Here is a 25,581-nt window from a genome sequence, read left to right as displayed (position 1 = left end):
TGGTGATGGAGAAGGGTTGGTGATGGCAAAGATCGAAGATCCCCCTCTCCTGAGCCCCAAACGGACTCCGGATCTGGCCTCCCGATGAAGAACAAGAGACGTCGATAGCTTCGTCTCGTGAAACGTGATAATTCTTTCTCACTGATTTTTTTCTGGAAATATGTGATTTTATAGCGTCGGTTTCAGGGTCCGCGGGGCCACCAGGTGGGGACAACCCACCTGGGCGCGCCTGGAAGGGGGGCGCCCTGGTGGGTTGTGCCCACCCAGGTGGCCCCCTCCGGTGGTTCTTGCCTCCAAAAATTCTCTTTATTTGTATAAAAATTCCTCGTAAAGTTCCGTTCCAATCCGAGAACTTTTATTTCTGCACAAAAACAACACCATGGTAGTTCTGCTGAAAATAGCATCAGTCCGGGTTAGTTACATTCAAATCATGCAAATTAGAGCCCAAAACAAGAGGAAAAGCATTAGGAAAAGTAGATACGATGGAGACGTATCACAAGCCTCTGTTCTTCCATGGTCCCATCTGGAGACCTTTTTTGGTACTCTACCGGAGGGGGAATCGATCATGGAGGGCTTCTACATCAACATTGTTGCCTCTCCACTGATGCGTGAGTAGTTCCCCACAGGACTTACTAGTTCATAGTAGTACCTCTCTCTCTCTCTCTATCTATCTATCTCTCTCTCTCTCTCTCTCTCTCTCTCTCTGATCTTCAATGCAATGTTCTATTCGGAGATTCATTCGATGTAATCTTTTTGCGGTGCGTTTGTTGGGATCCGATGAATTGTGAGTTTATGATCAGATTATTCGTCGAAAGTAATTGAGTCTTTTCTAAACTTTATTATGTGTGATTTCTATAGCTATGTAATTCTCTCCGATCTATCCATTTATTTTGGCAAACTAGATTGATTTATCATTAGTGGGGGAGGTGCATAGTAGTAGATTCAATCTTGCGGTGTCCTCACCTCGTGACAAAAGGGGTAGCAAGGCATGTATTTGTATTCTTGCTACTAAGGGTAAAACGATGGGGTTCGATCATATTGATTGGTCTTAGTTTTTCCATATTATGTCATCATGCTCCAAGCATTACTCTGTTTGTTATGAACTTAATACCTTAAGACGCATGCTGGATAGCGGCCGTGGGGTCTAGTAATAGTAGTAGATGCAGAATCGTTTCGGTCTACTTGTCACAGACGTAATGCCATGTATTGATCATGCCATGAATAATGCCATAATTATGCGATTTCTATCAATTGCCTAATACTAATTCTACGCTCATTAGAGAGATGCATCTAGTGAAAGATATGGCCCCGGGTCCATTCACATCATCTTATTAAAACACTAAATACCTTGCTGCAATTTATTTACTTTTATTTTGTTTGTAATTTATCTAACTACCATTACCATAATTAATATTTACAATTAAAGAGTGCAAGGAAATTGACTACCCTCTTGTCCGCATTGGGTGCAACAAGTATTTGTTTTGTGTGTGTGCAGACCCTTTATCTTTGTTTGTGTAAATCTCTTACTGATTCGATAAACCTTGGTTCTCAATTGAGTGACATACTCCGGGGAAATCCCAAGGCCTATCACAAGTAGCAGCCACTGGGATCATCTAAACTCCCGGTAGAGGACGACGAACTGGGGCAACCCCGGGTTCCGAGCAATCCCTACCTGAGCCGATGCAAAGTTGCTCTTCTTTTTCCTGTTATGTACTATACCTGGGTCCATGAACTGGCGAGGATGTTGCCGAGGGAGATCACCATGCGTGATACCACCGAAAGAGGACCTTCCACGGGCGTGAAGATCGCCCCGCCGCCACCTGCATCACCATATCAGCCTTCACTTCCTCCTCAGAACCACAGACCCCTACGTGCCGCTGCTCCACTCTTGCCAGATCGGATTCTGGGATATGAAGAAACACTCCCGCCTACATCGCGGAGTAGCCAACCCAGCGAGCGTCATCGGCGAACAATGAAGGAGTCGGGGAAGAAGATCCAGTCAACCGGGGATCGTCACCGGTAGTAGGTTGCACAAATGGATCGCCATCAGGATCGGTTTCGTCCTTGGAGTCGCCCACAAACACCAAAATGCGACCTCCAACGGTCATGTCCACCCCAGTGCCAAGGAGCGGATTAGTTAAAGTATCAATTTGACCCATATATATACATAAGGTTTGAAAGAAAACCTAAAGTATTTACCTTCAACAACAGACATAACACTTACTTTTCAACTTCCATAAATCAAATGATAATATGATTAATGCGAACTCCAATTAAATCTTTTTTTACTTGCGGGTCTCTTAAAAATTATGTTTGGCTTGACATGCTAAACTTAATTAGAATCTTTAAGATTAGTTTAGTTTTGTGTGGATTAGGTAAACAATATTAACAGGAATAATAATCATATATCATTACACTCTAAAATATATGTGTTCTTATAGCATAGATAACTTTGAACAGATTAGGCCTTAATATGTTGTTATTTGGTCGAATGGAAAAAAAGTACATGGAAACTAAAAATCGGAGGTCATGCATATCTTCTTAATATTATGACGAAGAATAGAAAGAAAACAAAAGGTTGAGGCTTTCTTAGTTCTCGAACCAGCGCAGATCGGCGTGAAAGAGGATAAGACTTGCCACTGGACCAAAGAAGCAATAACATCTGAAATCACCATACTACTCTTATTGAATATTACTCTACTCCTGAAGTTCAATTGCTAGTCTTGGCAGCCAAAGGGAACCGTGCCCTACTCGACGCGAACTCGTCGTCGGCTCGCTCTCCACCACCGCTTCGCAACATCGCCGAACCCATCCTTCCAATTCCAAGGTCGCCGTCCTTACCTCTCGCCACGCCCAGAAACTCTGCTCCTTGTTTGACCTGCCCCGGCGATCCATGGATCGGTTCCGCGACGGGAACCACGTGCGGCCGCGGAGCCGCGCGCACCTCGTCGCCGACGAGGACGGGCAGGGCGCCACCCGCCGCAGGCGCTGCGGACCGCCCGGGCCGCAACTCATCGCCGACGAGCACGGGGAGGGCGCCACCCATCGCAGGCGCTGCGCGCCGCACCTCGCCGCAGCCGCACGGGGTGGTGCGCCGGCGTCCGCCCCGCGCGTCCTCGGCGAGCCGTCGGAGCGCTCCAGCTTCGAGAAAGTCTGCGCCAGGACGTACCTGATCGTCGAGCCCATGCCGGAGCGGCCTGGCCCTCGAGGCGCAATTCGGGTGAGTTCGCCATGATCCGTCCGCTAGTTCATCGCTTTCTTGCCATGTTCTTTGGTTTCTTGGATGCTTTTAATTCGAATCGCACTGGAATTTGGTTCTGTATTGCGCTAATTTCATCCCGCGAGAAAACAACTTTTGTTTCTGTTCATGTAAAACTGGAGTTCTCTCAGCTGTTCTTTGCGACACATCCCCCCGGGCTCTCGTTCTTGGCATCTTGCTCTAGTTTCATCCCCGGCAATTGTGGCTTTCTTGGCAGCTGTTCAATTTTTTTGCTTGTGATTTCCATCAGAAATTTCAGAGAATGAGCGTGCTTCTTTGCGATTGAATTGCAGATCGCACTAGAGTGGTGCGAGGAGGCCCCGCGGCAGCGCCCCGCCGGCGATCCGGATGAGTACTACGTCCGGAGGCGCCGCCCCGGCGACTCCAACCATGGAGTCTTCCGGGTCCTCGGCGTGGGCTGGGTCGTCCGGCGCCGTCCCGCCTGTGTAATCTGCGCGCAGCACCATCTCGCCTTCGAGCGGCGCTACGGAGCACGCACCTTCCCCTACGTGCTCAGCGACGTGCATTACCTCAAGTACGCCTGCTGGAAGGCCGGCGTCTGGAAGCCTGCACGCTCGACATTCTGAATTTCATGAAGAAAGACAATATCGGGCTGAGAACGGAGCATGTCCCTGGGTGGAGAAGGTGCGTGCTCCGGTTCGAGGCCGCCTGGGAGTTCTCCAGGAGCGACTGCACCCCACAAGCCCTCGCGAGGATGATGCGCGAAATGGGGCCCAATTACTGGCACACCCAAATCGACCCCCACTACGTCTACCCCGGGGAGATGGGCTGCGTTGCGTATGTGTTGGTGCCGGGAGAGGGAGGAGAGGTCGTTGGCGGCAAGCCTAAGGACGGCCTTCATGTCCGCATTCTGGATAATCACCTCAAGGAGGGGCCGTTGACAAGTTTGTTTACATCCGGGTGGAGCCACTTGACCGGCGTCACCTGCGGATCGGCATGCGGCCAGATCGCATACTACCCTAGCTTTAGACCTGACCGACTCGGATCATTATGTACGTGCCACTGCTTATGTATTATTACTGTTTTGCAACAATGTTGAAGGAGTTGCAATTAACTGCTACTCCCTCCGTCCCATAATATAACAACATTTTTTATACTAGTGTAGTGCCAAAAACGTTCTTATATTATGGGACAGAGGGAGTAGTATTGTATACAGTAGTGGTGATTTCCTTACAAGCTAGAGCATTCATGCCTGCATGATCATAATTTACATGATTGGCAAACTTGGGCAATACAGGTTTTAAGCAAACTGCCATATATATGATGATGATACTCAACAAGCAAACTAGTGTATGTAATCAAACAAAGCAACAGGCATTTAATTAACTTGGAAATAAGTACACATGAATCTAGCTGTAGGACATACACAAGAAGAGACTCAACGTAATTACTGTAAAAGGAGAGACTTCTTAAATCATAAAATGCACACAAACTCAGTGTTCTCAAGGTTGGGTGTTACCAGCTTATCCTAACTACGAACTACAGGTGGAAGAGGAGAAATGTGCCCAAAAACTAATAATGATGATTTCTTTTGAGAAAAAAAACTAGCTTCAGTCAACAAATCAACATGCATGGGAGGTTCATGTGAGCCACCAAGATGATGATTGTTTTCAAGGAAATAAAAGATGAAGTTGTTGACAACACAACACTATCTGGACTCAACTAGCAACGATTCGCAGATTATAGGCCATTTGTGAAGGAGCTAGAAGCTATCTAATGGAGTTCATCGAGGAAACACAGGAGGATGAACAGTAGTGAGGAACACCCAGCCGAGCCAGGAAGCCGAGGCCGAATCCCCTCCGTACGTCCCCGTCTTCAGTTGGCTTCCTCTTCTATTTGTACTCCTCCCGTGTAGTTTGCTAGCAGGCCTGAACCCAAGGGGCACCCCTCTGGATGGCCCAGCTACAGAGAGTAAGGCTGCTGACACCAATCTAGAGGATCTTGCAAGGAAATAAAAGACCATGGGAGGTTCATATGAGCTAGTTGAACCATCAGCTTTAGGTTACTAGATGAACTTGAATGAGAATCCACATATATAACATCAAATCCATTGCATAGTCCAAACGAAGTTCATAGTCACATCCAACACAAGCACAACAAGATCAGTCATATCCAACACGAGCGTGACAAGTTCACAGTCATATCCAACATGAGCACAACGAGTTCAGTCATATCCAGCACGATAACCGAAATTAAATCTACGGTTATCATGCTCCATCATCAGGCTCATGTGCTGCTGTTGCTGCTGCTGCTCGTCCTCCTACTCCATCTGCAAGGATAAGAGCAAGTTGTTTGAATGGCATGCACATGATAAAACTGCAAGGCTATATGCATGTATTCATCTACATTAATTAAATCTACAGTACAGTACAGAGGATACATGGAAGAATTTCACTTCAAATGTTTGCTTGCGCATACAGTACTGCTTATGATCCAGGTTTAATATGGAAAATCAAAAACTACAATTTTCATCAGTTTCAGATCAAGCTTTTGCCATAGAAAATTGACACATTTTCTGCATCAAAGTTGATCCACCAAGGACAGGAGCGCTAACAAATAGTGTCCAGCCAGTAGCATGTTTAAGTGATATTAACAGTTAGCTAGATCGGTGCAAACTGAGATACCAGTCAGTAGCAAAATAAAAACCTTAGCTATTATGTGACCATCAACTACACACTCACATCATACGGAGACCTGTAGGCCCTACAGGGCCTAATCATGGAGGGACGTGACCATCAACCACACCCAAGTATCCTACGCAAAAGAACTATAGAGCACAGGAATTACAGAGATATCACCCAACCATCCTACGCAAAGGAACTATAGAGCACAACTAAATGGCAGAGAGCACAAACTTAACAAATCTACACAAGTAATAAAAGATACTGAGATAAAAGGGTACTCCCAGATCTATTCATGAAACCAATGGTTCAATACAGAAGCACCAGCAAGAAAACAATGCTCTGCAATGATGCTTTAACTCCATCCACTAATATAACATATCACACACTTGACAAAAAATTCAGCAAAGACATGGTCTGCACCTTGAGACCTGCTGCTACAGGTGTTGGTCTCTGAATTTTTACCACCACAGGTGTCGTCAGCGGAGAGGATGGTCTTCTTCTCCGTGCATATCTGTGCGGTCAGCAAGTAAACAAAAAATCATCATGTGTTGATGAGATAAGCAGCAACAATGAAGGAGAATAAATAATCCAGGATGGGTAACTTCTTCACGTCCTTCTTCACCCAAGTAACTTGAAACAATCTTGGTACAAAAGTTAATTTTTTGTGAAAGAAAAGGGTACTCCCAGATTTCTTGATGAAACAATGGTTCAATAGAGAAGCACCAGCAAGAAAACAAGGATAATTAATTAATAGGCATGTAACTTATGACAGGGGTTCATGCTAATGATGGCATACTAGCTAGGATGTGCAATCATAAATAAATTATAAAGCTTATCTCAGAAGTAGAGCACGTATGCTTTATGGCAGCAGTCTCAACAAGATTCCAAGAGGCATGCAACTAAATTGAACTTTAGTGAATTTATTCTTGAGGCAGCAAGCAAGCAAATGGATGAATTGGCAAATAATGCAGCGATGTTTATCTCATTATAAGCACTAGGGTGTGACAGCAATAGCAGCAAGTTGAATTCTGTCAAGCATGTGAGTGGATTCAGACCAGCAGCAAACCAAGCACTTTGTTTCAGATTTTAAACAGGCAGAGTATTTGTAGAGTTGAATCACATGAGAAAAATAGTGACCACCATAGGCTGCCTAAGCATGCTAGCTAATCTGGACGGCCATGAGTAAGAGCAGCAGCAAGCAAGCAAATAGGGAAGCAAGTAAGCACATGAGGTAACCCAAGCCAGCCTAGGATTTCAAAACGAGAGAGGAGTGGAGGAGAAAATCGACCTTGAGCTGCTGCTGCTCCTCTCCATGGACGGGCACATCGCGTGAGTGGACTTCTCCTGCAGCACATCACGAACAGGGCAGACAGAGAGGCGTGAGGAACCCACATCCACATCCGCGGCTGCCGGATCGAATCAAACAGAGAAGGGGGAGCACCTTGACCTCGAGTTGCTGGAGCGACGGCGCCGTGGAGGTCGGGATCCAGGTCGTAGAAGCCCTCGACGGCGGCGACCTTGGGGGCTAGGTGCGCCCCACCTGCTCCTGCTCCTCCTCCTCGATTAGGAGGAGGCCAGCGGCTGCAGCGTGAGGAGAAGGGAGCCCTGCCCCCGGATACGGCGCCCTCGTCGCGGGCGCTTGGCCCGCCCGCGCCATGCCCGACCTCCAGAAAAACGGACAGGGGGCGAAACCCTAGCCGCGGGTGAGACTGGAGGCCGCGAGCGCCGGATGGGTGGAAGGCGCGGGGGCAGGGGAGCCGCCGGGTCTCGCCGGAAATGGCCGGCGTTCGTGGCGGCGGCGGCGCGGAGTCGTGGGGGAGAGAGAGACGAGTCTGGTTCGGTGGGTTCCTCTCTGGCTCTCTTTTGTTCGTTTATTTTATTCTCTTTTTTTTCTTTTTTTTATTCTCTTCGAATGGATTTGGATTGGCTGAGCGCGCGGATGCCTGAAAATTTGAGAAAGCACGCGGGCGAAAGCAAAAATTGAAACATGCCACATGCTGAATGTCGATTGGTCCATTTTGATTCGCACGGATTGATCTCACTTTTGTGTCAATCTCGGCTGTCCGCCCGAATCATACGGCGTCGAATATTTCAGCGGGACGGGTGATATTTCGGGTAGGATGCAAAATTTTCGACCGGATGACCACCTACATTGATATTCCATACAACAATAGGCACTAGTAGAAAAAGGGTCAAACGTGAAGCACATTAATGCCGGTTTGTATTTGAGCCGGTACTAATGGTACCATTAGTGCCGGTTCGAACGGATTTGCATTAATGCCGGTTCGTGTTGAACCTTTAGTACCGGTTCGTGGCAGGAACCGGTACTAAAGGGGTGGTGGCAGGCTGGCGTCAGGCCGGGGCCCCATGATCACCTTTAGTACCGGTTCGTGCCAATCGGTACTAAAGGTCTAACCTTTAGTACCGGTTCGTGCCATGAACCGGTACTAACGGGGTCTGACTTATAGTACCGGTTGGAGACACAAACCGGTACTATAGGGCAATTTTCAAACTCTACCCCCCCTGGATCGCCTTTTCAGTTTAAAAAAATAAACAAAAATGATGCAAATGTCAAAAAAATAAAAGAAAATAAGTTTCCCATGTGATATGTGGTCTAGTTGTTGGGAAAATTTGCAAATGTGAATTTTGACTTTATTTGCAAAATCTCTCTGAAATTTGTAAAAATGGGCATAACTTTTGCATACTAACTCGGATGAAAAAGTTTTTTATATGAAAAATCATCTACTCGAAAAGTTACATCCAAATTTAACTGGGGAAACCCCGTTAAACATTTGCAAAATCCTCAAAAACCTAATAGAAAAAAGTTACGGGGCTTTTAAAATTGAAAAATATTCAAACTGTGGGCAAACTGTGGTCAAACAATGGTCAAACTAGTTATTCTAGAATATTAGTGTTACTAAATAATTATTTTAGTTATTTCAATTTTGGTCAAATCTGGTCAAACTGTGGTCAAACTATGGTCAAACTAATTATTCAAGAAATATTAGTGTTACTAAATAATTATTCAAGAATATTAGTGTTACTAAATAATTATTTCAATTTTTTGAATTTTGGTCAAATCTGGTCAAACTATGGTCAAACTATGGTCAAACTTATTCAAGAAATATTAGCGTTACTAAATAATTACTGTTTTTTTAGAATAATAGTTTCAAGCTCAAACGGTGAAATGTGTGATTTCATGCTCAAGCTAAACTCCTGAGGGTTAATAGGATTGACATCTTACTATTGTTAGGAAAACAACAAGTGCAGACTCGGAAACGAAGGAGAATAGAACCTGAAAGTTAAGCGTGCTCGGGCTGGAGTAGTGAGAGGGATGGGTGACCGGTCGGGAAGTTAGATGATTTGGAATGAGTGATCCACACTTGAGCAGTTAAGAGAGGTGATTAGAGACTAAATCATCAAATAATTCAGAAAAATTAAAAATAAAAAAAATCAAAAAATTTTTCCAAAAAATTTCAAAGAAAATTTCAAAAAAAAATCTTTAGTACCGGTTGGTAACACCAACCGGTACTAAAGGTCCCCCGTACCAGGGCGCGAACTCACGTCACGTGGTGGCACTTTAGCGCCGGTTCGTGCCAAACCGGTACTAAAGGGGGGGGCCTTTAGTGCTGAAATTTTAGTGCCAGTTCCATAACCGGCACTAAAGGCCCTTACAAACCGGTACTAATGGTCCGTTTTCTACTAGTGAGGGCCCACCTATGTTCGCGTGGACCAAGGTATCGGCCGGCGAAGGCGAAGGGCCATTGTGCAGATGGCGGGATGGCTCGCGAGAGAGAGGGGTTATGTTCGGTGGGTTTCCTCTCTCAGTCTCTGTGTCTCTTTTTTCATTTCTTTTCTTTAGGTTTACATGGGCTGCGAGCAGCGGAGGCCCGAAAATTAGTGAAAGAGAGGGCGGGTGCCAAATTGTATACGAAAATGACGGGTTGTTGGTCCGAAAATTGAAACCCATCGGCAGTGGTGGTGGTCCCATCGCTGGAACCTGAGTGCCAATAGCGGTAAACTCCATTAACACAATATAAGTTAGTTTACAAGCGGTGATGTCACGCATTGCAAAGACGAATGTTAAAATTAGTGAACTTAAAATTTACCTTGGCTAGAATTGGCAAAATCAAAATTAACCGCCATTTGTCGACTACGGTACTCCTCGTATGTTTCACTTCTTATCTCGTAAATTTCTCTCACTCTTGATGGAGAAGCATAGTAACTTTATCGTAGGCATACAATATGACATAATGGATCTCACCAACATAGCCATGCTGGAACCAAATTTGATCCCAAGTTATCACAAGATTCCCTCTGGTTGTCCCGAAGTGGGAGTTTTCCGCTGTAAGTGCAGAACATTCCTTCGGTGTTAGTACCATCCGTGAAGCTGGTAACACTTGGTAGTCGGGTATTTTTCAGAGTGTGTACTCAAGACACCACGGATCAATGATACCCTATATTTTTGAGTTTGTCTATGGACGAAAATGTTTTGTCAATCCACGGGCAAGATTATACAAGAACGCAAGGGGGTTTTATACAGGTTCGGGCCGCTATCTGAGCGTAAAAGTAAAACACTACTTTCTGTTGGTATTGATATGAACTGGTGGATACAAGTGCATTAGTGTGACAAATACGGTGGTCGAGGTGTGACCAGTGGTTGTCGGGGTCCTAGTTAGAGTGTCCGAACACTCCTATCTCTAATCTTCTTCTTTTTCGGCACTTGGTTTGCTGGTGGGTGCTTGTGGTCTTGTGGATGTCTTTTTCTCCTACTGACCTTAGTCCTACCCTTATGCCTAGGACAGATACCGTCAACCAGATAGTAGGCAAGTTGTACTCATGTCCATTGATAGTATAGTGGCAAGGAGGAGGGAAAGTGTTGATGTGAGCCCGAGCTCACACGCTCTTGGAATCAGGACCTTTTATATATCTCGCGATCTGTGCCGTGGTGACGTGTATGCTCCTCTTTGCTATTCACCGAAATAGGGCATGGCCCATAGCTCAGGTAACTCCGTGAGTTAGCAACACGGCGGATCAGACGAAGGAAGGACGGATTGGACCATTCCTTCACCGATTCTGTTCCCAATGAGCCGTTGTACTCATTTTTGGCAACACGGTTGCCAACTACCAATCTTCTCCGACACTGCTTCTCTTCCTCTTTATAGCTGCGGATCCAGTGAAGCCTCTTGTAGTTTAACCGCTCGATCCAGTGCGAGCATACTACCCCAATCCATCCGGAGAGCATGTCTTCATCATCCTGCACCGCCGTTTTTGAGGAGCTGCCCCCGCTCATCAGCTGCCCCCAATGCGGCGGTCTGTAAATGGCTTCATCTCTGCTGCACAGTGTTTGAACAATGAAATCAAATGCTCATAAGCGGCCACACTGCAGTCTCCCATTCGCACAAGTTCCATAGCTTGCATATACATATTGAAATGCCGGAAACTGAATGGGTTTTCTTGAGCATTGTCCCTCTGGTACTGTGTGAGCAGTGTTGGAAGGATATCTCTTGCATCTCGTGTCCACCGCTTTAGAATGTGTTTTTTTGGATCTCCGTCACACGAATGAAGGCCATTACCTGCATTTGTCAACATTAACGGAGGGCACCGATTGTTAGCTCTATGGCCCACCTTCATTATTTGATAATTTCAAAATGTGTACATTTCATGATAAACAACACAGTCAATCACCTTTAGGGCGTGGCTGCAAAGCAGGTGTGCAAACTGGCCACACTCGCAGTCAAACTCATCCCCTCCTTCCATAACCGATACCTTGTATGACGTTTTACACCACTTTTCCCTACCCGCTGCATCGGTATGTATTGCAATGTAATTTTTTTGCTTTCTCAATCTCCTCAACCTGATATGCACCGCACCCATACAATATATGTCCGAATTGCTCAAACATAGCCCTAGTGTATATTTTCCCAGCATGCCTCTCTATAGCCAAATTTGCTCGCATGAGCGGCCTCCCCTGGACAAGCAAAGAAACTAGCATTAGTCCATGCCTTAACTTATTCATTGTGTAATTAAACCCTATCAACAGTTATCATGGAGACATTGCTTACTATTGTTGTACGCTTCTCCTCATGATTCTCTTCTGCCTCCCTGTCAAATATTAAGGTCATATACTTCCTAACAAATATATGCATTGGGCTCCCATGCGACACATAGTTCTTTAACATGTGGTTAGCACTTTCACTCCGTTGAGTGCTAGTCATCTTTGCACATAACACGCCTTTGAAGTATGGCTTCGCCCACTTATGCCTTATCTCATACAAATTTGTCATGTAGTCATGACTCTTCAGATTGTATTTATCTATAAGGTATTTCCAGCCTTCCTCAAACTCCTCTATGGTTAACATGTGATTGACAACCTTGTGGAACTCGGGGCGGAAGTCACTATTTTTTGAATACAATGGACCAAGTGATTCTTTTGCCTTCTTTAACACATGCCACTTGCGCCATCGGTGAGCTGTGCCGGGCATCACATTCCTTATGGCCACCTCCATAGCCATGTTCTGATCTGCAAAGGTACGGATTAGACCACCATTAGAATTATCGGCTCGGTGTCGCACTGATATAAAGAAATTCGTTCAGTAGCCAATGATTATTTACTTACCTATCAAGATTGTTTGCGGTGCCTTACCACCCATTATCCTAATGAATTCTGAGAAAACCCAATCAAATGTTTCAACTGTTTCACTTCGTCGCACCAAAACTCCAGCCAGGATTGTGCTATGAAAATGATTGTTCACACCCACAAATAAACCAAACGGCATGTTGTAGAGATTTGTCCAGTAAGTTGTGTCAAATGTAACCACATCACCAAAGAAACTGTATTGCACCCTGCTATTCCCGGTAGCCCACATCAAAGTGCTGATCCTGCCCTCGTTGTCTGCTTCAACTCGATAAGTGAATTGGGGGTCCTTTGAATACATTTCTTGGAATACTTCCCATTGTTTTCCTCACATCGTCTTCTGACTGTTCCTGGCTTATCTTCCCACAGAGATTCCATAGAGCCCTCTTCGTGAATGGTACATTCTCCATCTTCCCAAAGATGCTTCCGATGATGCTGTACACTTTTGCCAAATTCACATTATTTTGCCTCAGCTGCTTCAAGAGGTCCCTGCTATACTGATCAATATGCTTGTGCGACGGCCAATGGAGTGTCTGTCCATATGTGTGTGTCATGCAGCCTAAATGTATTTGTTCAGGTAACTCCGCATACTAATTCCCGTAACAACTCTAGCTTCACCGAACCTTAAGTGTGTAGACCCTATGGGTTCGGGAATCACGTAGACATGACCGAGACATCTCTCGGCCAATAACCAACAGCGGGATCTGGATACCCATGTTGGTTCCCACATGTTCCACGATGATCTCATAGGATGAACCACGATGTCGAGGATTCAATCAATCCTGTATACAATTCCCTTTGTCTACCAGTATGATACTTGCCTGAGATTCGATCATCGGTATCCCTATACCTTCTTCAATCTCGTTACCGGCAAGTCTCTTTACTCGTTCCGTAACACATCATCCCGTGATCAACTCCTTGGTCACATTGAGGTCATTATGATGATGTCTTACCGAGTGGGCCCAGAGATACCTCTCCGTCACACGGAGTTACAAATCCCAGTCTCGATTCGTGCCAATCCAACAAACACTTTTGGAGATGCTCGTAGTGCACCTTTATAGCCACCCAGTTATGTTGTGACGTTTGGCACACCCAAAGCATTCCTACAGTATCTGGGAGTTGCACAATCTCATGGTCTAAGGAAAAGATACTTGACATTAGAAAAGCTTTAGCAGACGAACTACACGATCTTGTGCTATGCTTAGGATTGGGTCTTGTCCATCACATCATTCTCCTAATGATATTATCCCGTTATCAATGACATCCAATGTCCATGGTCAGGAAACCGTAACCATCTATTGATCAACGAGCTAGTCAACTAGAGGCTCACTAGGGACATGTTGTGGTCTATGTATTCACACATGTATTACGATTTCCGGATAACACAATTATAGCATTAATAATACACAATTATCATGAATGAGGAAATATAATAATAACAATTTTATTATTGCCTCTAGGGCATATTTCCAACAGTCTCCCACTTGCACTAGAGTCAATAATCTAGTTACATTGTGATGAATCGAACACCCATAGAGTTATGGTGTTGATCATGTTTTGCTCGTGGAAGAGGTTTAGTCAATGGATCTGCGACATTCAGGTCCGTATGCACTTTACAAATATCTATGTCTCCATCTTGAACATTTTCACGAATGGAGTTGAAGCGACGCTTGATATGCCTGGTCTTCTTGTGAAACCTGGGCTCCTTGGCAAGGGAAATAGCTCCAGTGTTGTCACAGAAGAGAGTCATCGGGCCCGACGCATTGGGAATAACTCCTAGGTCGGTAATGAACTCCTTCAACCAGATTGCTTCATGTGCTGCCTCCGAGGCTGCCATGTACTCCGCTTCACATGTAGATCCCGCCACGACGATTTGCTTGCAACTGCACCAGCTGACTTCCCCACCATTCAAAATATACACGTATCCGGTCTGTGACTTGGAGTCATCCAGATCTGTGTCGAAGCTAGCATCGACGTAACCCTTTACGACGAGCTCTTCGTCACCTCCATAAACGAGAAACATATCCTTAGTCCTTGTCAGGTACTTCAGGATATTCTTGACCGTTGTCCAGTGTTCCATGCCGGGATTACTTTGGTACATTCTTACCAAACTTACGGCAAGATTTACATCAGGTATGGTACACAACATGGCATACATAATAGACCCTATGGCCGAGGCATAGGGGATGACACTCATCTTTTCTCTATCTTCTTCCGTGGTCGGGCATTGAGCCGTGCTCAATCTCACACCTTGCAATACAGGCAAGAACCCCTTCTTGGACCGATCCACATATTGAACTTCTTCAATATCTTGTCAAGGTATGTGCTTTGTGAAATACCAATGAGGCGTCTCGATCTATCTCTATAGATCTTGATGCCTAATATGTAAGCAGCTTCTCCAAGGTCCTTCGTTGGAAAACACTTATTCAAGTAGGCCTTTATGCTTTCCAAGAATTCTATATCATTTCCCATTAATAGTATGTCATCCACATATAATATGAGAAATGCTACAGAGCTCCCACTCACTTTCTTGTAAACACAGGCTTCTCCATAAGTCTGTGTAAACCCAAACGCTTTGATCATCTCATCAAAGCGAATGTTCCAACTCCGAGATGCTTGCACCAGCCCATAGATTGAGCGCTGGAGCTTGCATACCTTGTCAGCATTCTTAGGATTGACAAAACCTTCCGGCTGCATCATATACAATTCTTCCTTAAGGAAACCATTAAGGAATGCCGTTTTGATGTCCATTTGCCATAACTCATAATCATAGAATGCGGCAATTGCTAACATGATTCGGACGGACTTCAGCTTCGCTATGGCTGAGAAGGTCTCATTGTAGTCAACCCCTTGAACTTGTCGATAACCCTTAGCGACAAGCCGAGCCTTATAGATGGTCACATTACCATCCGCGTCTGTCTTCTTCTTAAAGATCTATTTATTTTCTATGGCTCTCCGATCATCGGGCAAGTCAGTCAAAGTCCATACTTTGTTTTCAGACATGGATCCTATCTCGGATTTCATGGCTTCAAGCCATTTGTCGGAATCTGGGCCCGCCATCGGTTCTTCATAGTTTGAAGGTTCACCATTGTCTAACAACATGATTTCCAGGATAGGGTTTGTTGGAAATATGCCCTAGAGGCAATAATAAATTGATTATTATTATATTTCCTTGTTCATGATAATCGTTTATTATCCATGCTAGAATTGTATTGATAGGAAACTCAGATACATGTGTGGATACATAGACAACACCATGTCCCTAGTAAGCCTCTAGTTGACTAGCTCGTTGATCAATAGATGGTTACGGTTTCCTGACCATGGACATTGGATGTCGTTGATAACGGGATCACATCATTAGGAGAATGATGTGATGGACAAGACCCAATCCTAAGCACAGCACTAGATCGTGTAGTTCGTATGCTAAAGCTTTTCTAATGTCAAGTATCATTTCCTTAGACCATGAGATTGTGCAACTCCCGGATACCGTAGGAGTGCTTTGGGTGTGCCAAACGTCACAACATAACTGGGTGGCTATAAAGGTACACTACGGGTATCTCCGAAAGTGTCTGTTGGGTTGGCACGAATCGAGACTGGGATTTGTCACTCCGTGTGACGGAGAGGTATCTCTGGGCCCACTCGGTAGGACATCATCATAATGTGCACAATGTGATCAAGGAGTTGATCACAGGATGATGTGTTACGGAACGAGTAAAGAGACTTGCCGGTAACGAGATTGAACAAGGTATCGGGATACCGACGATCGAATCTCGGGCAAGTATCGTACCGATAGACAAAGGGAATTGTATACGGGATTGATCGAATCCTCGACATCGTGGTTCATCCGATGAGATCATCGTGGAACATATGGAACCAACACGGGTATCCAGATCCCGCTGTTGGTTATTGACCGGAGAACGTCTCGGTCATGTCTGCATGGTTCCCGAACCCGTAGGGTCTACACACTTAAGGTTCGGTGACGCTAGGGTTATAGAGATATTAGTATGCGGTAACCTGAAAGTTGTTCGGAGTCCCAGATGAGATCCCGGACGTCACGAGGAGTTCCGGAATGGTCCGGAGGTAAAGAATTATATATAGGAAGTGCTATTTCGGCCATCGGGACAAGTTTCGGGGTCACCGGTATTGTACCGGGACCACCGGAAGGGTCCTGGGGGTCCACCGGGTGGGGCCACCTGCCCGGGGGGCCACATGGGCTGTAGGGGTGTGCGCCTTGGCCTATATGGGCCAAGGGCACCAGCCCCAAGAGGCCCATGCGCCAAGGGATAAGGAAAGGAAGAGTCCTAAAGGGGGAAGGCACCTCCTAGGTGCCTTGGGGAGGAGGGACTCCTCCCTAGCCACACCCTTCCTTGGAGGAAGGGCCAAGGCTGCGCCCCCCCTCTCCCTTGGCCCTATATATAGTGGGGGAAGGGAGGGCAGCAACACCTAAGGCCTGGCGCCTCCCTCTCCCTCCCGTGACACATCTCCCTCCTCCCGCAGCGCTTGGCGAAGCCCTGTTGGAATCCCGCTACTTCCACCACCACGCCGTTGTGCTGCTGGATCTCCATTAACCTCTCCTTCCCCTTGCTGGATCAAGAAGGAGGAGACATCGCTGCTCCGTACGTGTGTTGAACGCGGAGGTGCCGTCCGTTCGGCACTAGGATCATCGGTGATTTGGATCACGACGAGTACGACTCCATCAACCCCGTTCACTTGAATGCTTCCGCTTAGCGATCTACAAGGGTATGTAGATGCAACTCTCCTTCCCCTCGTTGCTGGTCTCTCCATAGATAGATCTTGGTGACACGTAGGAAAATTTTGAATTTCTGCTACGTTCACCAATAGTGGCATCATGAGCTAGGTCTATTGCGTAGATTCTATGCACGAGTAGAACACAAAGTAGTTGTGGGCGTTGATTTTGTTCAATATGCTTACCGTTACTAGTCCAATCTTGATTCGGCGGCATTGTGGGATGAAGCGGCCCGGACCAACCTTACACGTACACTTACGTGAGACCGGTTCCACCGACAAACATGCACTAGTTGCATAAGGTGGCTGGCGGGTGTCTGTCTCTCCCACTTTAGTCGGATCGGATTCGATGAAAATGGTCCTTATGAAGGGTAAATAGCAATTGGCATATCATGTTGTGGTTTTTGCGTAGGTAAGAAACGTTCTTGCTAGAAACCCATAGCAGCCACGTAAAACATGCAAACAACAATTAGAGGACGTCTAACTTGTCTTTGCAGGGTATGCTATGTGATGTGATATGGCCAAAAGGATGTGATGAATGATATATGTGATGTATGAGATGATCATGTTCTTGTAATAGGAATCACGACTTGCATGTCGATGAGTATGACAACCGGCAGGAGCCATAGGAGTTCTCTTAATTTATTTATGACCTGCGTGTAAACATAAACGTCATGTAATTACTTTACTTTATTGCTAATCGTTAGCTGTAGTAGTAGAAGTAATAGTTGGCGAGACAACTTCATGAAGACACGATGATGGAGATCATGATGATGGAGATCATGGTGTCATGCCGGTGACGATGATGATCATGGAGCCCCGAAGATGAAGATCAAAAGGAGCAATATGATATTGGCCATATCATGTCACTATTTGATTGCATGTGATGTTTATCATATTTATACATCTTATTTGCTTAGAACGACGGTAGTAAATAAGATGATCCCTCATAATAATTTCAAGAAAGTGTTCTCCCTAACTGTGCACCGTTGCGACAGTTCGTTGTTTCGAAGCACCACGTGATGATCGGGTGTGATAGATTCTAACGTTCACATACAACGGGTGTAAGACAGATTTACACATGCGAAACACTTAGGTTGACTTGATGAGCCTAGCATGTACAGACATGGCCTCGGAACACAGAAGACCGAAAGGTCGAGCATGAGTCGTATGGTAGATACGATCAACATGAAGATGTTCACCGATGTTGACTAGTCCGTCTCACGTGATGATCGGACACGGCCTAGTTGACTCGGATCATGTAATCACTTAGATGACTAGAGGGATGTCTATCTGAGTGGGAGTTCATAAGATGAACTTAATTATCCTGAACATAGTCAAAAAGGATTTTGCAAATTATGTCGTAGCTCGCGCTTCAGTTCTACTGTTTAGATATGTTCCTAGAGAAAAATTAGTTGAAAGTTGATAGTAGCAATTATGCGGACTAGGTCCGTAAACTGAGGATTGTCCTCATTGCTTCATAGAAGGCTTATGTCCTTAATGCACCGCTCAGTGTGCTGAACCTCGAACGTCGTCTGTGGATGTTGCGAACATCTGACATACACATTTTGATAACTACATGATAGTTCAGTTAAACGGTTTAGAGTTGAGGCACCGAAGACGTTTTTGAAACGTCGCAAAACATATGAGATGTTTCGAGGGCTGAAATTGGGATTTCAGGCTCGTTCCCACGTCAAGAGGTATAAGACCTCCGACGATTTGCTAGATCTTCGTGATGAACTATAATATATCAGGGACATATATGATGATCCTTGAAATATTCGCGATGTTTGACACCAAAATAGAAATCAAGAAGGAGCATCAATTGTTGATGGTTGGTGAAACCACTAGTTTCAAGAAGGGCAAGGGCAAGAAGGGATACTTCATGAAACGGCAATTCGGCTGCTGCTCTAGTGAAGAGACCCAAGGTTGAACCCAAACCTGAGACTAAGTGCTTCTGTAATAAGGGGAACATCAACTGAAGCAGAACCACCCTAGATACTTGGTAGATGAGAAGGCTAGCAAGGTCGATAGAAGTATATTGGATATACATTGTGTACTTTACTAGTACTCCTAGTAGCACCAGGGTATTAGATACCGGTTCAGTTTCTAAGTGTTAGTAACTCGAAATAATAGCTATGGAATAAACGGAGACTAGCTAAAGGTGAGCTGACGATATGTGTTGGAAGTGTTTCCAATGTTGATATGATCAAGCATCGCACGCTCCCTCTACCATCGAGATTGGTGTTAAACCTGAATAATTGTTATTTGGTGTTTGCGTTGAGCATAGACATGATTTGATTACGTCTATCGCAATACGGTTATTCTTTTAAGGAGAATAATGGTTACTCTGTTTATTTGAATAATACCTTCAATGGTCTTGCACCTAAAATGAATGGTTTATTGAATCTTGATCATAGCGATACACATGTTCATGCCAAAAGATATAAGATAGCAATGATAGTACCACCTACTTGTGGCACTGCCACTTAAGTCATATCGGTATAAAACGCATGAAGAAGCTCCATGTTGATGGATCTTTGGACTCACTCATTTTTGAAAAGTTTGAGACATGTGAACCATGTCTATTGGTGTGTATGCATGAAGAAACTCCATGCAAATTGACCGTTTGGACTCACTTGATTTTGAATCACTTGACACATGCAAATCATACCACATGGGCAAGATGACTGAAAGCCTCGTTTTCAGTAAAATGGAACTAGAAAGCAACTTGTTGGAAGTAATACATTTTGATGTGTGCAGTCCAATGAGTGCTGAGGCATGTAGTGGATATCCTTATGTTCTTACTTCACAGATGATTTGAGTAGATGTTGAGTATATTTACTTGATGAATCACGAGTCTGAATTATTGAAAGGTTCAAGTAATTTCAGAGTGAAGTTGAAAGATCGTCGTGACAAGAGGATAAAAGATCTATGATATGATCATAGAGATGAATATCTGAATTACGAGTTTGGCACAGAATTAAGACATTGTGGAAATTGTTTCACAACTGATACAGCCTGGAACACCATAGTGTGATGGTGTGTCCGTACATCATAACTGCACTCTATTGGATATGATGCATACCATGATGTCTCTTATCGAACTACCACAATAGTTTATGGGTTAGGCATTAGAGACAACCACATTCACTTTAAAAGGGGCACCACATAATTCCGATGAGATGACACCGTATGAACTATGGTTTAGAGAAACCTAAGCTATCATTTCTTAAAAGTTTGGGTCTGCGACGCTTATGTGAAAAAGTTTCAGGCTGATAAGCTCGAACCCAAAGCGGATAAATGCATCTTCATAGGACACCCAAGACAGTTGGGTATAACTCCTGTCTCAGATCCGAAAGCAATAAGGGATTGTTTCTAGAATCGGGTCCTTTCTCGAGGAAAAGTTTCTCTCGAAAGAATTGAGTGCGAGGATGGTGGAGACTTGATAAGGTTGTTGAACCGTCTTGTGACGCCCGGATAGTTACGCCACAGTAACCCTCCGCTAATGATGCCACATCACCTCGAGTACTGTGGCTAATCTCGCATTAGTTCGAAACCGATTTGAATTCAATTTAAAAATCAGGCAAACAACAAAAGTTTTCAAAGACTAAAACTAAAATGTTCGGGTTGTGCCAAATAATGCATAGGTAATTATGTTGGTCAAACCACACCTTTATAAAATGTTTAAACACTCTAAAAGGAATAAAATAGCAGCATTAATAATTATATAAATGCTTTTAAAATGACAAACAATTTCAAAACTATTTTATTTCAGTGCTAAGTTGTTTGTGGCTGTGGTATAAATTGTAACATCTATTTTGGGTGCCACTTTAGTATTTTTACAAAAACTAAAAATAAACGAGAACAAAAAAGAAAGAAACAACAGGAAAATACAATACAAAAAAAGAGAGAAAGGCCTCCCTGGCCAACTGGGCCAGACGGCTCAACTGGCCGACCCACCTGAGTACAATACCAGCCCACTCCCACTTATCCCCTTCCCCTCGCTACAGGGACGATGGAGGGGTGTGGCAGCCATCCATGGCGCCAGGGACATGCGTGGCGGCCATCCCCGACCTCCCCGACGCCTATAAGCCACCCCCGCGTCACCGGCGCCCAACCCTAGTTTTGCTCGCCCCCATCTCCCTCTGCCTCCCTCCTCAGATCCCCCTCCTTCTTGATCTCCGCCATGGACGCGTCGTCGGCGTAGCCGTCGCCGATGGCCTCCTCGCTGCCAGAGACCACGCCAGGGGCACCGTCTTCGTCGCCTACTTCGACTACATGGGCGAGATCGAGCCGGAAGCCACCGGGACACCCGCTGCTTCCCCGTCCTCAACCTCCATCCGTCTCGGTCGCCGCCGCCGTCGCCAACACCGGCCACCTCTGCTGCTCCTAAGCCACTCAACGGGCCTCCTTGTGCCTGCTCGGTGAGCACATCCTCTTCCCTCCCATTCTTGCGCCGTAGGCCGCCGTCCCCGAGCTCGTCCGAGCTGCCGCGTACGCGTACGTGCGTGCGTGCTGTGGCTGCTTCTATGCACGCGCGCCGGCCTCGCCGTGGTCTAGTGCTACTTCGCCTGCTACTGCTCCAGCGCCGCCCCGTACGGCGCTCGCCGACCCGCCACACGCGCGTCACCACGCCCGCACGCACCAGCCCTGCACTTGATCGTGCCCGTAGTCGCCGCGACCGTGCCGCCTGCGCCCAACGCCCCTGGCCTCTGCTGCTGCTCACGCCGCGGCATGCTGCTCGCCTGAGCTCCTGCGCCCGCCCACCACACGCACCGCACGCACCAGGCGCCCGTGCTGCTCGCTGCAGCTCTGCCTGCTGCTATGCTACACGGGTACAGTAACATTCAGTTACTGTAGCTAGTGCTAGCTTTTCTAATTTGACATTATCTGACCCTCTGTACAGCCTCTAAACAACGTCTAACCAGCGGTTAACATGGGTAAAAATAATATGAGTAGAAAGCATACATGACAAACTCCATTTTATCCCACTGGACCAAATCCTTTTGATGTATGGTTTAATTCCTACAAAAATCACAAAATGCTATCTTCTCTTAAACCCAAGCATTGTGTGTGCGTGTGTGCTCTGTGTGTTTGCGCGCCGTACGTGTGGCCGGCTAGGCTATGCCCAGTAGTGGCCGGTCCTTGTTTAATTATGTTAGGTGTAGCTTAGTATTAGTTTAGTGCTAAGTTAGCCTATTAGCAAATGACATGTGGGTCCCATCTATTTAGTTTAGATAAATCCTTTTGGAAATTATTAAAGCAGTGACATTTGGGCCACCAACTCCCATTTAGACCAGTCCTTTTGACTTGGTCAATTCGGATTAAAATAAATACATAATTTTAGAAAATGAATTAAAACTTTAAAAACATATAAAATAATCCGTAGCTCGGATGAAAAAGTTTTGTACATGAAAGTTGCTCAGAACGACGAGACGAATCCGGTTACACCCTCCGTTCGTCCGCCACACACTCCTAGCATAGCGAACACACAACTTTTCCCCTCCGGTTCATCTGCCCGAAAACGCGAAACACCGGGAGTACTTTCCCGGATGTTTCCCCCCTTCGCCGGTACCACCTAGTATCACGTTAGGTCACTCTAGACCGCGTATTGCCATTTTACGCTTTTGTGATGCTTTGATTGCTCTGTTATTTATTGTGTTTCCCTCCATTACTTCTTTCCGGTAGACCCCGAGACTGCCGGCGACCCCAGTTCGACTACGGTGTTGACGATCCCTCCTTGCCAGAGCAACCAGGCAAGCCCCCCCCCTTGATCACCAGATATCGCCTACTCTTCTCTATACTGCTTGCATTAGAGTAGTGTAGCATGTTACTGCTTTCGTTAATCCTATTCTGATGCATAGCCTGACATTGTCGCTACATCATTGATAACTTACCCGCAATCCTAAATGCTTAGTATAGGATGCTAGTGTTCCATCAGTGGCCCTACACTCTTGTCTGTCTGCCATGCTATACTACTGGGCTGTGATCACTTCGGGAGGTGATCACGGGCATATACTATATTCTTTACACTGTTACATTACTGGCGATACTGTTTGGAGATGGGGGCTGAAGGGGCAGGTGGCTCCATCCAGGTAGTGGTGGGCCTGAGTTCCCGACGGCCCCCGACTGTTACTTTGTGGCGGAGCGACAGGGCAGGTTGAGACCACCTAGGAGACAGGTGGGCCTGGCCCTGTTCGGCGTTCGCGGATACTTAACACGCTTAACGAGATCTTGGTATTTGATCTGAGTTGGCTACGAGCCTATACGCACTAACCATCTACGCGGGAGTAGTTATGGGTATCCCGACGTCGTGGTATCAGCCGAAGCACTTCAGACGTCAGCGACGGAGCGGCGCGCGCCGGGTTGGACTGCGTTAACGCAACTTCCTTTGTAATGGAGGTTGCTAGGTCTGCTCACCGGCCGCGTACGCAACGTGCAGGTGTGCTCAGGGCGATGGGCCCAGACCCCTGCGCGCTTAGGTTTAGACCGGCGTGCTGGCCTCTCTGTTCTGCCTAGGTGGGGCTGCGACGTGTTGATCTTCCGCGGCCGGGCATGACCCAGGAAAGTGTGTCCGGCCAAATGGGATCGAGCGTGTTGGGGAATGTGGTGCACCCCTGCAGGGAAGTTAATCTATTCGAATAGCCGTGATCTTCGGTAACAGGACGACTTGGAGTTGTACCTTGACCTTATGACAACTAGAACCGGATACTTAATAAAACACACCCTTCCAAGTTCCACAGACAACCCGGTGATCGCTTTTCCGCAGGGCGACGAGGAGAGGATCGCCGGATAGGATATGCTATGCGATGCTACTGGAGATGCTATTTGGAGATGCTACTTGGAGGTGCTACTTGGAGGACTTCAATCTACTCTCTTCTACATGCTGCAAGACGGAGGCTGCCAGGAGCGTAGTCTTCGACAGGATTAGCTATCCCCCTCTTATTCTGGCATTCTGCAGTTCAGTCCACTGATATGGCCTCTTTACACATATACCCATGCATATGTAGTGTAGCTCCTTGCTTGCGAGTACTTTGGATGAGTACTCACGGTTGCTTTTCTCCCTCTTTTCCCCCTTTCCTTTCTTTTTGGTGGTCGCAACCAGATGCTGGAGTCCAGGAGCCAGGAGCCAGCGTCGACGACGACTACTACATTGGAGGTGCCTACTACTACGTGCAGGCCGCTGACGACGACCAGGAGTAGTTTAGGAGGATCCCAGGCAGGAGGCCTGCGCCTCTTTCGATCTGTATCCCAGTTTGTGCCAGCCTTCTTAAGGCAAACTTGTTTAACTTATGTCTGTACTCAGATATTGTTGCTTCCGCTGACTCGTCTATGATCGAGCACTTGTATTCGAGCCCTCGAGGCCCCTGGCTTGTATTATGATGCTTGTATGACTTATTTTATTTGTAGAGTTGTGTTGTGATATCTTCCCGTGAGTCCCTGATCTTGATCGTACACATTTGCGTGCATGATTAGTGTACGATTGAATCGGGGGCGTCACAAGTTGGTATCAGAGCCGACTGCCTGTAGCAATCCCCCTTCCAACTCCTTGGCCGAAGTCGAGTCTAGACATTGCAAAACTTTTACTAACATGGTTGTGTGCCTTACGGGCCCACGTCGCCATTTGGGTGGTACTAGGATCTTTTACTCCTCGACCTTTACTCTGGGACTCTGCACTCTCTTCTACTCGGGTTAAACGATTTTTACTAAAAACTAACTCTAGGTTCTCGATAATACTTTCTCCCGGAGAGCCCCTTCAGTCCAGATGATTACTTTGTGCACCGAAGGATTCCGAAGATACCTTCCGATATTCTCCCGAGACCTTGTGCCCGTTGCTTATGCAATTCCCTACCACTGCAATATCCCTAAGGATAAATACTTACGCATGTCGTTCTTACTTTTATTCCCAGTTAATCTTGTTATTACAAGATATCCCGAAATTCTCTGTAATGTTCCGACAATACTTTGCGCCTATTGCCTTGCAGTTCTTTGCTACACGAATACCCCTACGGATAATTTCTCGCACTTACCGAATATCCGCTCATCCCCAGTTGATTCATGTATGTCACCAATCCTCGAAAAACCATTCGATCTTTCGAAAATCCTGAGCATCCTATTGCTCTTGAAATTCTTGATTACTTGCATTATGGTTAATCCCATAAGTCTAGTAATCTTGTTGGCATCCATTGTCATTATCATTTTGAGTCCATTGATTCGATTTGTTGCGAATGCTCGCAATCCTCGAACAGATCCTAGAATTCATCCTTCTGGCTCAGACGTCATTTTAAACA

The 25,581-nt window shown here is 45.9% G+C and overlaps 1 long non-coding RNA gene across 1 annotated transcript; it reads right to left on the bottom strand.

Annotated features, from left to right (window-relative positions):
* Positions 1-5,290: 5,290 nt before the first annotated feature.
* Positions 5,291-7,753, bottom strand: LOC119352482. The gene is made up of 4 exons (XR_005170175.1): positions 7,346-7,753; positions 7,193-7,248; positions 6,325-6,415; positions 5,291-5,549 (listed from the first exon to the last, which is right to left on the bottom strand). It is a non-coding gene; the product is annotated as an uncharacterized LOC119352482 (long non-coding RNA).
* Positions 7,754-25,581: the final 17,828 nt, after the last annotated feature.

The sequence above is a fragment of the Triticum dicoccoides genome, chromosome 2A (genome assembly GCF_002162155.2).
Source record: "Triticum dicoccoides isolate Atlit2015 ecotype Zavitan chromosome 2A, WEW_v2.0, whole genome shotgun sequence".
Lineage (NCBI taxonomy): Eukaryota > Viridiplantae > Streptophyta > Magnoliopsida > Poales > Poaceae > Triticum > Triticum dicoccoides.
This window is presented reverse-complemented; position numbering and strand designations above follow the sequence as displayed.